At 41.9% G+C, this 14,820-nt stretch overlaps 1 long non-coding RNA gene across 17 annotated transcripts in view; it reads right to left on the bottom strand.

Moving 5' to 3' along the window:
- Positions 1 to 13,855, bottom strand: part of LOC104137987 (uncharacterized) — a 235,779-nt gene extending 221,924 nt beyond the window's left edge. For all 17 annotated transcript variants that reach the window (XR_011136084.1, XR_011136088.1, XR_011136096.1 and 14 more), the window contains exon 1: positions 13,722 to 13,855. This is a non-coding gene — a long non-coding RNA (uncharacterized lncRNA). The remainder of the gene's footprint in view (positions 1 to 13,721) is intronic.
- Positions 13,856 to 14,820: the final 965 nt, after the last annotated feature.

The raw sequence follows: 14,820 nt of genomic DNA, 5'->3' as shown, positions 1-14,820 counted from the left end.
GCAAGGACATATGCCATCGTTGCACCACATCACTTGGCCAGAATTTGTGTGCACCACCACTGCAATCAGACTGCACGTTGCAGTAGGTCCAGAATTGGGTTCGCATGCACAAACACACCACACTACACATTCATGGGAGGCCCAAGGAAGCAGTGGCCCTACTGAAAAGGTTTTGTGCAGCACCACGCACCTTTCTTGCCCATACCCAGAGCACTACCACCACAGCAACTTGTACGGCCCACACCCAGCCACCTTCTTATTCAAGATCTCCTTAGAAGCCAACAGCAAAAGGGCTTCAGAGTGAAAATATGGCCATGGCTGCACTGCAAAAGGGATTCTTCTGCTTCTGGGATCCTTATAATCTCAGACTCATCATGTCACTAGATACGTACTTGTCATGCACTGGGGGACGGGCTGCAGGGCATCTGAGACAGGACCACGTGAACTATCCTACAGGCTGTGTAAGGCACAGGCATAGTGCATCCTCTTTATCCCCTCCCGACCACCCCCCAGTTCAAGTTGAAAACTTCCCATATAGGGGCTTCCCTGGGAAGACTGCACTGGATGACAATTCTTCTAAAGGTAATCTATTTTAATCCTGGTATCAAGAGCTATACTGATTCTGTATGGCACTCATTTTAAGCTGGATTCCTTGAGAAACAGGGCTGTCTGAACATTAACATTTTGTCCCCGTGCTCCACAACTTTTAAAAGTGCAGGCTAGTTTTAACTAAAGTTGACAAAGAGATAGAAGGTCACAAAGCTACCAAGATCCAACAAGCTCCATGACAGCAGCGTGCCAAGCAGAAAGAGGAGGCCATAATATCATATATGGGATTGCTCACAGGGAGAAGAGAATTTATTGAACCTCAGCAATGTGTAAAGCTTAAGTTAGACCTCACCTCAATTAGTCATAGAGTAATCCAAACACAAGATACAACACTATGAAAACAGACCCCCTGCAGAACCATCCCCACCGCACAGAGCAACATATTAAAAAATTAGGATGTCACACAATACTGCACGCCTTAGAAAAACTGAAATTATCTTTAACAGCCAAACTTATTTTACAAAGTCATCAGCTATATTTTTTTAGACATTTTTCCCATATACTTCATTAGTTTATATTGTATTCATACATTTCAATGCCTTACTGATTGTGTTCTCCATGCCCTTTCCCTGCCCATTACAGCCTTGTCCAGTAGGGACATCAGAATGAACAGCTATCATTCCCAGGGTCATCACAACATCTGCGCCCTTGTAGCTCTCATTCTTTTATTACAAAAATACACTGTTCCCATGCCTGGTTCTCTCTCTGCCGTCTGAGTCAGGAGAATGAATCATCAAAAATGCTATTGTCAGATGCTTTCTATGAATTATGTTCTGCACTGCAGTGCCTTGTTCTGCTCAGGATTCTGTATTTAGATTATTGGTATTTCTCCGCAGGATTGCTTTTAAAAAACACTGAAACAGAGTCTGACTGTCTCCAAAAGGGGGCAGCCCATTTTAAGCCATTTTAAGGCTTGGTTTTAACAGGCACTAAAATGAACATATAAACCAGTTTGTTGGAAGACAGATGTGGAAAAGTTACATCACAGTAGATGATACTGCATCCTGTCCAGAAAAACCATATGATATGAATGGAAGATACATTATTTTCTGTGGTACATCTATGTAGGTATTATACAATGCAGCAACAACAAATCAACTGAGTACCAGTAAATTCCAGGAATCAGTAGTCCTCTAGAGCCAGAATTTGTACAGTTTGTAAGTACTGCTGAATGCAAGCATTTCGTTGAGACAGATGGATTCTAATATGCTTGAGGTCTACCCATATATACGGAGCTCATATACATAGAATGTTACTCTGATTAACACAAAATTTTAAGAAATACCATTCAGATGCCCATCAGCTATATATCCATAGCTGTATTTCTCACAGTCAAGATTCATTCCAGGCGCAATAAGGACACAGTTTTTAGAATTAGTTATCATCACTTAAGTTAGAGAAGAGAAACAGTGTCACTGATCTTTCATTTCTATCTTTATCCCATTAATATTTTTTAACAATTGCAGGCAATTAAGAAAGCTGTGACACCCCTACCCCCACCCCCGACCAGGATGGGAACTGAAGGTGCTCAGTGACCTGACAAACAAACCTGTGCTTCCTACAAATCATACAGACACCAAAAATAGACAACCCGGCTCATGGTTTTGATGTGGAATCTTATAAAAGACAAAAAAATTGTAAAAAGTGCAGTAACAAGAAACTAAAGCTAGACAGTTTCAATCTAGAAATAAAGCATATGTTTTGAAGAGTGAGAATTTATGACATGAGGAGATGACTTGATGAACTCCAGTATAACAGAAGCCAAAGGAAATCTCTCAATTAATTCTTCACTGAAACTAGTGTCCCTCACTGAAGATTTGAACTTTTTTTAATGCCAGTGATGGAGACTTATCCCACCAGCAGGAAATTATTCCAGTTACTTTCAATTTCAGTGCTTTTCATCAGAATAAGCAGTCATCAGAATGTCCCCCAAAGGCTTATATTAGATCTCTACCATCTGAAACTGGTAGATCAAAGTTAGATGACTCTGTAGCAATATAGAGGGCTAGATGGAAGACTCTACTGTATATCTTTCATGCAGAAAGTCAGACTAGAGCTATATAGCGCTTTCTTGTCTCAAAATCTGTGAAAATTCCTCATCAGTATTCATTCTTGTGCTTAACAGGCTGTTAAAACAAGGTCTTAATGAAAATGGCTTCCTAAGATAATTAATTATTCTTTCAAGCAATACCATCTTTAACTTGTCGAGGAAGAATATAATTTCTTACCATACCCCACCAATGTTAATTTTTTTATAAAGACACTGAAACAGAGAATAGATTATGAGAAAATAATTATATCAGGTTTTAGGACTGCAAAAACTGAAAAATCAAAAGTGATAACATTTCCAATGTAATGACTGTAAGGAGAACAGAAAATGACATAAAGTATATCCATTTTCATGACAAAGGCTATAATGAGAAAAAGAAAAGTGCAAAACTAATCTGCTCTTGAAGTCTGCACTATCTGTTCTTCCATCAATTATCTATTCCATTCATGTAGACAAGGATTTCTGTGCCTACAGAGCGAATCCACTATGATAGTTAATCCTGTTGTCTTGTAGTTCTCTTCAGAGACTTCAGGACACAAACTATTATGTTTCTCTATAGTACTGCTCAGATATAGTCTAACAATTCCTCTCATCAAATCCTTGTCACGAGAATATCTCCTTGAAGAACAAGGATGATGAAAAATCCAGTCTCATCCACTTCTCGATTTCATTCCAGGCTATCATAACAAGAGTCCCACTTGTAGATCTTTCTTACTATTTTGCTGCTAGTTTTACCAGCATATTAATAGCAATAGAGGAGACTGAACTGACAACTTTTATTCTTCCTCACAATATCAGCTGCTTAGTGAAATGTTCTAGGTCATGAATATCAGCAAATTATATGTCATAATGGCTTGTCTGAACTATCAGATAATCAGATCACATTTCTTTTTCTGAAAACTATGTACCTTGACTGACATACATAGAAATTAAAATACAATAAATAAGATACACTCTTTCCCCACCTGTACAGTATTGTTAGACTACTAAATTCCCTCAGCTATTTAAAGTAGTTAGTTTCTAAAGGCCAGTAATTTTTCACTGCATTTTGTTTTTATTTTTAGCCTGGCAAGAGCCTCCTTTTTCCTGAAAAAAATCTCTTTGGTGTTCTGACTTTTTACTTTTTCTTTCACTTGCCTTTTGTCATGCAGACCTTTTGAGTATGACAGTAGCTGCAATTCCTTTCCGTCTTTTCTGGTTTCTTCATTGAAATTAGCATTTGAGGTTGTACAAATACAAAGCTCCTTATATGCTAACTTCAGAGTGCACATTCATTTATAGCTTGTGCATTTTATTCTTTCCCTATTAAGCATCTTCTCAGTACGCATCTACTTTCATTTGGGCTTTCAATTACACAAAATTTCATCACAAGCAGAACTCTTCATTACACGGTGTTCAGATCAAACAGTAAGTCACAAAAGATCTTTAGAGACAGAGCACACTGCATTTAGTATGTATGGAATAGGAAAGATTTTGTACATAAACAGCTCTTTAGCCATAGGCAATACATTTCCAGAAATGTTTTTTAGAAAAGTCAAATCTTTTCAATGTTCTGCAAATCAATACACTATTTCCTTTAAAATTACACGCACGTAATTTAATACTACAATAATCTTCAAACTTAAAGTCTTTCCAATGCAATTAACTATTTAGTTTGTCATTCCATATAATGAAATTTATCTGACAGCATCATTCTAAAATATAGATTTTAGACTACAGTATTCCATTGTGCAGAGTAGGTCTTCATATATTAATAGAAATGCTAATTAAGAGTTAGGGAGACATCAGGAACCATTTTCTACCCCAAGGCAACTAAACTTAAAAAAAGAAGCAAAATGTTTTACTGATTTTGATTCAGTTACATGGAATTACACAACAGCATTATGTTTTAGTTATTTATAGAGAGAAAAGAGCCTTTATCATATCAGGTTTTGCAAAATGGTTATTTCCCCCCCCCCCCCCCCGTAATTTGTAAATGGGCAGTAAATTACAAGCAATTTCTCCTATTCATCAATCTATCCTCAATTACCACAATCAACAATTTAACCACTTTTCTTTTTTATATCCTATTTCCACCTTCCTGTATCATCTCTTCATCTTTTAAAAAGTAAAGTCTTGGCATCAAGAAAATTCATCCCCTTCTAAGTTTTTCTCCCCTTAGCCAAGTAAGACCTTCAGGTATAGGCAACATCTCCAGGAATTATCTTAACCTCAGTAAATTATATTCATATTAATACAACATTCAGCTCTAAACATATATATGAACACACATACACATGGACCCATCTGTATTTCCCTCTCTCTGAGACAGCCTTGAGCTGGCAACATATGCCTCCCTGAACTAAGAGAGTGGGTTGGGGTTAAAGCAATGACAGCCAGCATGTTCTTAGACGTGAATTTGCATTATGGGAAGACACAGTTCAGCCTCCTTAAATAATACATGCTAACTTTATTTAACACATTTCTTAAGACAAAGTATCTGAACAACTGAGGAATAGCCAGAACTGAAGCCCAAATGTGCCACGGTGTGACTGACACAGCTGCGTCTGCCTGAGCTCCTTCTGCAGCTCTGCACTGACGTAGCTACCTGCCACACAAAGCTTCAGCAGCCCGGAGACACTGAAAGTGGAGCCCAGCCATGCCCCATGGCTATCGCAGCCCTATTGTTTTCATTCAGCTGCTTATAATCACTCATAAGTCTGTCAAGATTCATGAGCCCTTCTGAAATACAATTGTGGGAACAGAATTTCAACTTTCAAGCCATTTCGCTCCATGACAAATAGTGCTGATCTTTAAAGCTTGGAAAGAAAGAATATTTTTATGACCTCACTGGAGTTCTTTGCCAATGTCACCCTGACGTTCGTGGAAAGGGCAGAGTATCACATACTGTACGTCTTGCTAATCCTGTCAGCGCTTGCACTTAAGAGTCATCCATAAATAGCTTCTGCTCAAACAGAATACTCAGGCATCTGTGGCTAGGTTCTAGACACCTAACAGAAAGCTCCTAATTAGTACTTCCCACTTGGCATGTATGTCTATGCCATGGGCATGTATTTCTATTTAATTGAGACTGGTCATTCACAAGTCAAATCTGCAGTAGGCGCAGGTGGTGCTGCCAGCCAGGGACAGCCTAGCAAGCTCCTCCAAAACCCCTAGCCGTGTGCTGCATCCAGGGGCAGGGGAAAAGGGGGCGCATTAGGAGAAGCCGGCAGGGCTTACCCTGCTGCATGGGAGTAACGCACATTACTGGTTCGATTTAGGTACTGCGGTATCACACAATGCCAATTACATCGCACACTCTCGTCTGACAGTAAAAAGAATATAAGCCGTGCCTGGGTTTAATTGAGATTTAACAAAACAAATGATAACTCTGAGCAATTTTGTGTCTTTGATAGTATTAGTTTTAGAATATATCTTGTATTAACTTCTAAGTTCAAATTTAAAATAGCATTTCTAAGTTTATTTGAGGTGTACATCTGTGTATATATAATTTAGAGTAATGAGTGAAAATTACTTTAGCTATTTTTTTGCAGGAAGTGTCACACTTTTCTCTGGAACCTCGAAGAGGAAAGAGTCCTCTCTTGCCAACTGCAATGTGCCACGGAAGCAGGACTTTAAGCTATTAGTCACTGATAGTCAACATATTCAGTTTCTAGCTGTTGGATGAGCTGCAAGTGTAAGATGAAACGTTTTCCTCTCTTCAACACAGCAGATGTTTAATCATTAAACCAACAAGGCAAGGTTGTTGAGTTACTCCGCTAAAACCTTGATTTATGTTGTGGCAGATTGGTGCAGTTATTCAAACAGCAAATCAGAGATTAGATTGTCCTTTCTGGGATTCTAATTAAGCTTGGGGTTAATGAAATGGGATCATATTTAAGAGAACTGTTAATGATAAATATTCATTAAATGCCACTTATGACCAATGTCTTTGGAAAGATACCAGTGATTACAGAGATTCAACTGATTCAACAATTAGATTTGCAAACCAACAGAACGATAATCTAAATCAATATCTTTAATGAAGACTCCTTAATAATCAGTATCTTCAGACCAGAGATATTAAGCAGTTGAACAGAAGAAGTCTCCTCAGATGAGCTTATAATGACTACCATCAGGCGGGTCACTGGAATATAGATATGTACAGCAGGAACAGTGAAAAGACTTCTGCGTTCTCAGGGAGGAAATAGATGGTCCTGACTACAGTCACATTCATTCTTTTGGCAAGACAGAGCAAGACAAAAAACAACAAGGATGGTAATTTGTAGACTGTAACACCTAAAAGACTTCAGTCCTGGACACACAACTGAGACCTCATTATGCTAAGTCTCATTTAAATAATAGCTAGCCCTTTATCAGATGCACCTCCAATCCAAATGTAAAACAGGAGACCACAGCTCAACACAAATGCATAGAAGAGCAAAAGAAAGCAACCGCAACTTCTTTCTAAGCATGCTGGGAAGTGACTGGCATATACAAGAGATTTAATTGGTGACATATATTGCAGAGAAAGGGGCATTTTAAGGTAAGCTTTCAGAGAAGAGAGAGTTTTGCAGATGTTAAAAAACAGCTCCTCCTAAGTGTTACTGCAGCTGTTGGAGAATATAGCCTGTGCATGCTCGAGGCTGAAGGCAGGAATTTAACATATTAATGAATAAAGGGTAGGCTTCTCATGCAGCACCTGGAATAGGAAAAAAATGCAAGCATATTTATGGTCATAAGAAAAAATTGTAAACTCGTTTTTAAACACAAGCATGGATGGTCAGATTTGCTGTTTACATTTTTATAAATGCAAATAAATTCTTTTCGAGAAAGAATTTATCATCAGAGTTTTGAAAAGTATTCTTAATATATTCCTAGAGTGTGACCAGAAATATGTTTGTGCATTTTCACTTGGGTACGTCCCAACTTTTGTATTTAGTGGTGTCATCAGCTGGGTCTAGTGTATACAACAGCAGCTTCGGATTCAAAAAAGATACTAGTCCTGGTGCTCCGGGCATGTCATTTCAAAGCCCTTTGCAAGCAGGTCAGCTTCATTACTTTCAGTTTTAGTAGGCTGGAAAGATAAATCATGATACTGAATACAGAACTACACCATAAAGAAAAAGCCTTATATGTGTCCTCCAGAGTTCCCATCTTCACTGTTAAAAAATTCACCTGAAACTTGAGCCTAACTGTCCAGTTCCACTTTACAGTAACAGCATGAGGGTCGCTGCAGAGATAGGGCCTCTGGCTGTCACTGCCTTAACCGTGGCCATGCCGCTCCGCTCCTCACAGGGTGAGAGCATGGACCAGATGGACTCCTGGCTCATCCTATAGCTTTTTTTTTTCCATAGAACATGTTTTTTAATGGTTCTCCGTATATACAACAGAGCCATTTTGCCCATGGTCCCCTCTCCAAGGAAAGTTAAAGACATCCCAGGTAAATCTACACTTACTTTCTTGGCTCTTGCCAGCTGAGATACACACTATCTATGACAGTTTATATAACATTTTCAAGATAAGATCCCTAAATATAAATTCAAGATTGAGACACAAAATTCTATGAATATCCTATGCAGATCAAGTGAGTAAAAGAGGTTCTTAATCAGCATATGAAAGCTTTCACAGTGGAAGGGCTTTATTTTTTAATAGTAGTTTATTATTCACACCATTTCCCTGGACTTTTTGCCATGGAGGGATCCAACAAGCCTTTTTGTTTTAGCAAAGGAGTCATTTACTAGATTTCCATGGACTGTGCTTTCTGTTCTTCTGCAACAGCTATTCTCTGAAGGCTTACACTGATTGTTCTTTAACCACACAACGTGGTTAAAGAAATGCCAGGAAGTGTATTCGTGGTTTATTAATACTGCAGAGGCCCCAAAGCAGCAAGGTAATGTCCAGATTTCCGAAAAACAGTTTTGCCAGTCCTCCTCTTGGTCAGCTTCCAATCAAAGGAAGAACATGACAGCCAAGCTGCAGCTACAACTACTTTACAAAGAGCTGGAAAAAAATAGATATATCCAAGCCACATGGTCCTACTCCAATTTTATATGCAAAAAAGAGCCTAAAATGGCACTTGCATTTCCTCTGTAGCATCACACTAAGTCCAGATTGGGTCTCTAGTAATATTTTTTCCTCAAATGATGTCTTAGAATTCAAGCTACTCTTATGAGACTAAAAGACAAGCCGCTAACCCATGGCCCTACATTGCTTCCTCCTACCACAAGCTTTTTCCTCAAAAAATACTGATAACTCTGTCATCTGTGTTCTTCTTGTTATCTTTTTGATAAATGAGGCTATTGCCTTCCTAACTTATTAAGGCATTTACAGTCTCCTTTGAAACACTGGGAATACACGTCTGATTTACTTAAAAATATTTCTGAAACCATTTCCTGTAACAGGAAACTATTTTGGAGAAGACTGGATGCACTCAGGCTTGTAGTTTCTGAGGTCTCCAAAGCTTGCTCTCTGACACAGGAACACCTGTGCTTCCTCCGTCAGAGCCAAGCATAAAACAGATTCCTTTTCAAAGTTAACACTTGCAGATTCATGTTGATCTCTGGGATGTTATTGGATAAAAATGGGGTTTTAAAGTATTAGTTTTCTGATGAAGAGTAGCTCAGCCTCTTGTGAAGGCACGCTGCATTTTTAAGCAGTCACTCTGATTTCCATGAAAATGAACGAACGTATGATACACCAGAATGCGCTACTGTATTCGTAAATAGGTCTAGGTTCACACTATGAAGTTCAGCCACAGCTTTCAAAGACACTTCAAGGTTATGCCTCCCCCTGCCCTAGGAAGGTAGGGGAGGGAATTGAGAAGGGAGAGGCCTTGGGGGGGCCTCGTCCTGACAGATGTGCCCGCTTCCGCTTCCAGTTCCGGACCAAGCCTCTGTGGCTGCTCTTGCAAGCACCCAGCACCTGCTCATTTGTTACTTCTCCGTGTTCTCGAGACGAAAGCAGAGAGATTTCAAATGTGACTGCCTGTCCCAGCTGTTTCAGCACTTTCATAGAGGAAAAAAATTCCTTAAATATAAAAGGTTCCTATAAAAGGGTGGCTGCATGACATTTCTGTTGGAGGTACAGATCACTACACTGTTTGACAACCAGGCAGTCTTCTTTCTTTTCCATAATATGTGCAACGTCAAGAATAATGAGTTTACTGTGGATCCAAGTCCTACAAACATGAGTTGCTGATTTTTTTAGAGCATTCTAAAATATGAAACTGTTTAATTAATGTCGTATGATCTAAATCCGAGAATTGGGTATCAAGGTTTCACCTGTAATCTTTTCCCTTCAAAGCAATAAAAGTGACGCTGTCAGCTGTGCAATCACAGGCAAAAATCTGGGAGCCTGACAGGTGGAAGATATTTACTTTTCATACACACTGCTCCTCACCATCTCACTGTCAGAACATTTCTGTAGAGCTGTCAAAGGGGAGGCCTGAAGTAAGGACTCATAAGATCTATATTTAAACAGGAGATTGGATGTCACAGATGCTTATTCTTAGGTCCTCCTAATGAGGTCATGAAGAATTTTGTTTTCAAAGACAGCGTTTCTGAAATATAACTCTGATATTCACAAATTATGATTGTGAGATCTGATGTTTCTGGAGTGCATTATCTCTGTAGCTATTAATCTAAAATATTCATCTGCTGGTGTCTAAAGTTAGGCACTTAAAATCTACATTCAGTTATGTAAGAGTGCTGGATGCCAAGTATCAGGAGATTTGTAGATAGTTGCTATCACTCTGAAAAACTGGTTTATTCATTTAGAAGAATACTTCAGTATTTGGTTTTCATCCCTGCCTCCTAGCCTTTCTCAAATCACATTTTTACCTTTCTTTTTAATATTTTTAAGGTGCGTTTTAAGGTGGCTTCTGCCTTTGAATGCATTCATATAATAATGCATGATATGCATTCAGCTCTCATGACATCCAAGATGAAACCATTGTTCAATACATTTTATCATTTAGTTCACTGCAACTGGGATTAAATTTCACGTTTTAGCTTGACCAAAGCAGAGACAACGTTCTAAGAGCACATCCAGCATTCCTTACAAGGTCACAGGAGCAACAGTCTGGAGAATTAAGATCTTTGTTCATTTATTCAGCGAGGGCTGAGGTGACAGATATAGCAGTCTTTCCCTATTTCCCCTATAATGTGCAGGCACTTTTTTTAAAGCAGTAGTAAATAGCAGCCCTAAGCAATGAAAAGGTACTTCAATAGTGCTAAACATCAGTTCAAATGCTATGCATTCCATTTTATCCTTTCTAGTCTGTGCTCTTAAGAAAACCTGAACAAATCCAAAACATTTACTGCTGAGCTATCTATAGTTCCTGTGTTTCATTACTTGAATCCAGAACTGGAAAGTTTGTCTTAAAGCAGTATGGTTTCTCCCTACCAATAAGGAAGAAAAGATGAAGTGTTTAAAAGCCTTACATCTTACAGCATATCCCTAGTTACTAATATACTGTAATCGGCACACTTGTCACTTTATATAAAAAGAACGAGATGACAGTGGAATTCAATCAGTGTTAAAAAGCGGTAGCATTTACAAGAATGCTTACATCTGGCCCTAATTTGCTTGCACATAAGCCCACAGTAATCTGCTTTATTGCCAACGTCACATAGAGAAATTGGGCACCAAGCAACATAGGTAATCTCAAACTGGAGGCCCTCCAGCCTAATTAGACATAAACACCCAGAAGGCCCAAGACTGAAATATGGCATGTAGATTTGAAATGTATGAGGAGTCAGAACAGTCCTATTAGCAGCCATCTGAGTTTATCTTTAAGCCTCTGAAGTTTCTTGCTGACTGAGGGAAGGAGTAACCCAAGTCTGTGCCTGAGCCTAAGTGCAAGGCAGAGCATCCTGCTCCTTTTGGAAAGGCTCTGATTTCCCAGCTGCCCCCGGCACGCTCCTTCCCGGGCTTTGTGCAATTACTGGTGACTCTCTTTGCAACTAGAGCCCAACAGTCAGCTGGCTTACTGAATAATGCTGGTTTAATTAATATCAGTAATGCTGGTAAAGTCAAAACAGTAGATGTCACTGAAAAACAGGACAAAGAGGTGATTCTGTGGAGAGTTTCAAGAGGCATGGGTTCATTATTTCATAGCTACATGCCTTTAGGAAGTTAGTTAGGGAGTTTTGCCAGAAGCGATAAAAGTGATAATTTCCCTCATTTGCAACCTCACAACTTTCTTTTCTTGGCACCAAATGACAAGTGCCAGCTACTTTTTGATTACAAACTTATCTCTCTGTGATTACAGGCGTGCATCTACTTTGTGGATGATGCAAAATTATCAGGGAGATAAAAAGGCAGAGGAAAAACCTGTGACAATTTTAAGGCAGAATATCTGTTGCAAACAAGGCTACGTATGACAGAGAATTGACCTCCATATTGCAGATTTCAGAGACACTTGGGGACTATCTATTTTTGGAAACAAAACACTACACTTAACTAACCGGAGGGTGTGATAGAAATGTTTTATCAAGTCATCTCCAAATTATTTGAGGGAACAATGCACGGCAACACATTATTTCCTTCCTGAATTGAGTTTTTACATTATCAGGAAATATCACGGTGGCCACACAATCATAAACAACTTCTGGTTTTAGTAAAGTAAAGGGAGCTTTTCTGCCCTTTTTCTGTACACAAAGGAAATGCAAAGACGTGGTGGAGTCTGTGTGAATAAAGCCTTCTGGTAATTGACAGTCAAGATCAATTGCTGTGGCCTGTTTGCTATTGTTTTGTAGTAGTGCCTGAGGTCACCGGTCAGTCCCATTTTCTTGAGAAGTTTTATGGAAAGCCTATTTGACAAATAGCTCCAGCAGCAAGCACTACTGGAGCATTACTATTACAAAATAGATATGCAAATTTTAAGCGAGGGTAATATTTTTAAAGCACTTTGAATATGTACCAGTATGCCTATTGTTCTCTTTTGCCCTTCCCCATGCTGTAGGCTTGAGGTTCAGGGAGAGAGGAAGAGGAAGCAGTAGCAAAGGAGTAACAACATTGCCATAAAATAGCAAGCTTGGCAATATCACCCTGCCCATCTCAGTTGGACCTCATCCAGCAAGAAATATCTCCGGTGGTGTCCGGCCCGGAGAGGTCTGTCCCTCACAGCGAGTCCAGGAGCGCGATGGAGGCAGTGCCTCTGGTGGGGACCCGCAGCCCACTGAGGGGACAGTGCTTGAGACTGCAGGGATGTCCGTCTGCGTGGGCACGGGCAGACAGACATGAGCTCACCGCCCATGCACGAGCCAGCTTCGATCCGGGAGCCACGCAGCCTCATTAAAGCAAATCTGTGCCCGATCTAACGTGTCTGTGCCCAGCAGAACAAGCTCAGATGAATCCGCATGCATCCGTATGCATATGCCCTGGGTGGGTATCGTGCAGAAAACATCTTGGGCATTAAGATGGAGTGCATGGACTGGACACCCAAACAGGTCGGGTTGTAAATGCTGGTGTGTAGATGATGAGGGAAAAAAGCATCACTGAAGCCAGCGATCTGCCACCCTTCACTGAAGCAAGCAAGAAATTAAGCAGATAGCAGACAGTGCTTTCTAGGTTGAAACAGATGCAAAATATGAGAAGCCAGCTCTCTAAGGCTAGGCCCATGCAAAACCAAAGCAGGCTTTGGGCTATTCGGTCAGGGCAAGCATACGTGAAGGGACTGGGGGTGCCTAAAAACGTCAGCAAACAAACACTGCCAAAGCACAGAGAAGCCGGCAACGAAGCAAACAGCGGCCGCGCAGCCTTGGGAGGCGAAAAGCCCCCAGGCCGAGCCCTCCGGCCCGGGGTTGTGAGGCGGAGGGATGTCCTCAGGGATGAGAGGACACCAGCTGCCCCCGGTGAGCGACAGCCACCTCCCCTGTGTTCCTCACTATGTGAACAACAGCGCAGCCTGAGCAGCGTCGACTGTAAAAAGTGCTGTAGCCCAAAAAACAAAAGTCCTCGGGGGCACAGGCGGGATGCAGCGTGCCTCGGCTCGCACCTGGCGGGGGGGGGGGTCTCCCGTGGCCCACGCACCTCCCCCCCACCCCCGCTCCAGCATCCCCAGCCGGATTTCCCTTACCTTCCCGCTTTGGGGCAGGGGGGCGGCTCCTCGGCCGGTCTCCGGGCTCTGCCTGCAGCGGCTCCGCAGGGGTTTGCCTTGCCCGGGGGTCTCCCCCGGCTCCCCGCCGCCCCCCCTCCCCGGGCCGCGCCGGGGCGGCAGCCCGCGGAGGCGCCGCCGCTGCCGGCTGCGCCGAGGCCACGCGGGCCGCAGCCGGGGAAAGCCCCGCTTCGCCTCGCCGTCACGCCGGGCGTGGGAAACCCGGGAGTTTCCTCGCGCTGCGGCCATCGCCGCGAGCCCGGGCCGCCTGGGCGGCGGGGCTGCGCCTGGCATGCACCGGCCGCGCCGGGTCTCTGCGCCTCGGCCCTGGCCCCTGCGGCCAGGAACGCCTTTCCCCCTCCCCCCCAAAAAACCCGCAGCCCGTGGGGCGGCAAGGCTGCCGGAGCGGGGGCGGGCTGGGCGCGGAGGCGGCCGCGGGGCGCCGCCGCCCCCGGGGCAGGGTGCAGCCGCAGCAGAGGTTATGGCGGGGGGGGGGGGGGGACACGGCAGAGGAGAAGGGAAAATTAAAGGTCAGCGTTTTTTGCAACTCTGGGGAAAAATGACTTTTCACAAGCAGCTTTTTTATTTATGCAGGCTGGTTTTTGGGGGGGAAGGGAAGGGATGGATAGATTTTTCCCTATTTGAGGCGCAACCCCAATAAACCTCATTTATTAGCTCGAGGGCTTCTCTAAAAAGAGAAATTGCAATTCAAATAAGAACTGCCTACTCCTATGACCCACGTTACACGGGAACTCAAACGAGAACATTGCACCTAGTCTAACTTTGTGAATCTATGAAGCTGGTGAAAGAAATCATAAGCAGATTTTGTCTGCCCAAATTGATAACACAGTCTTGCTTTCTATAGGGATTATCTTTGTTTGGTGATAACAACTTTTGGACTACAGAGAGCAGTGACATTATATTGACTAATTCAGATGCAATTCTCCTATCTACAGCATAAGAGCGCACCAGTGTCCAGGGAAGATTGCAAGAGAAATTACAATGCCACTCAAAAATTGCCTCCAATCCCTTCAGTTATAAAACTATTTTCCTTAGAATTATTAACTAATCAATTCCAAGA

This window comes from Struthio camelus, chromosome 1 (genome assembly GCF_040807025.1).
Source record: "Struthio camelus isolate bStrCam1 chromosome 1, bStrCam1.hap1, whole genome shotgun sequence".
Classification (NCBI taxonomy): domain Eukaryota; kingdom Metazoa; phylum Chordata; class Aves; order Struthioniformes; family Struthionidae; genus Struthio; species Struthio camelus.
The sequence above is the reverse complement of the archived record's forward strand: the minus strand, read 5'-3'. Positions and strand labels throughout refer to the sequence as shown.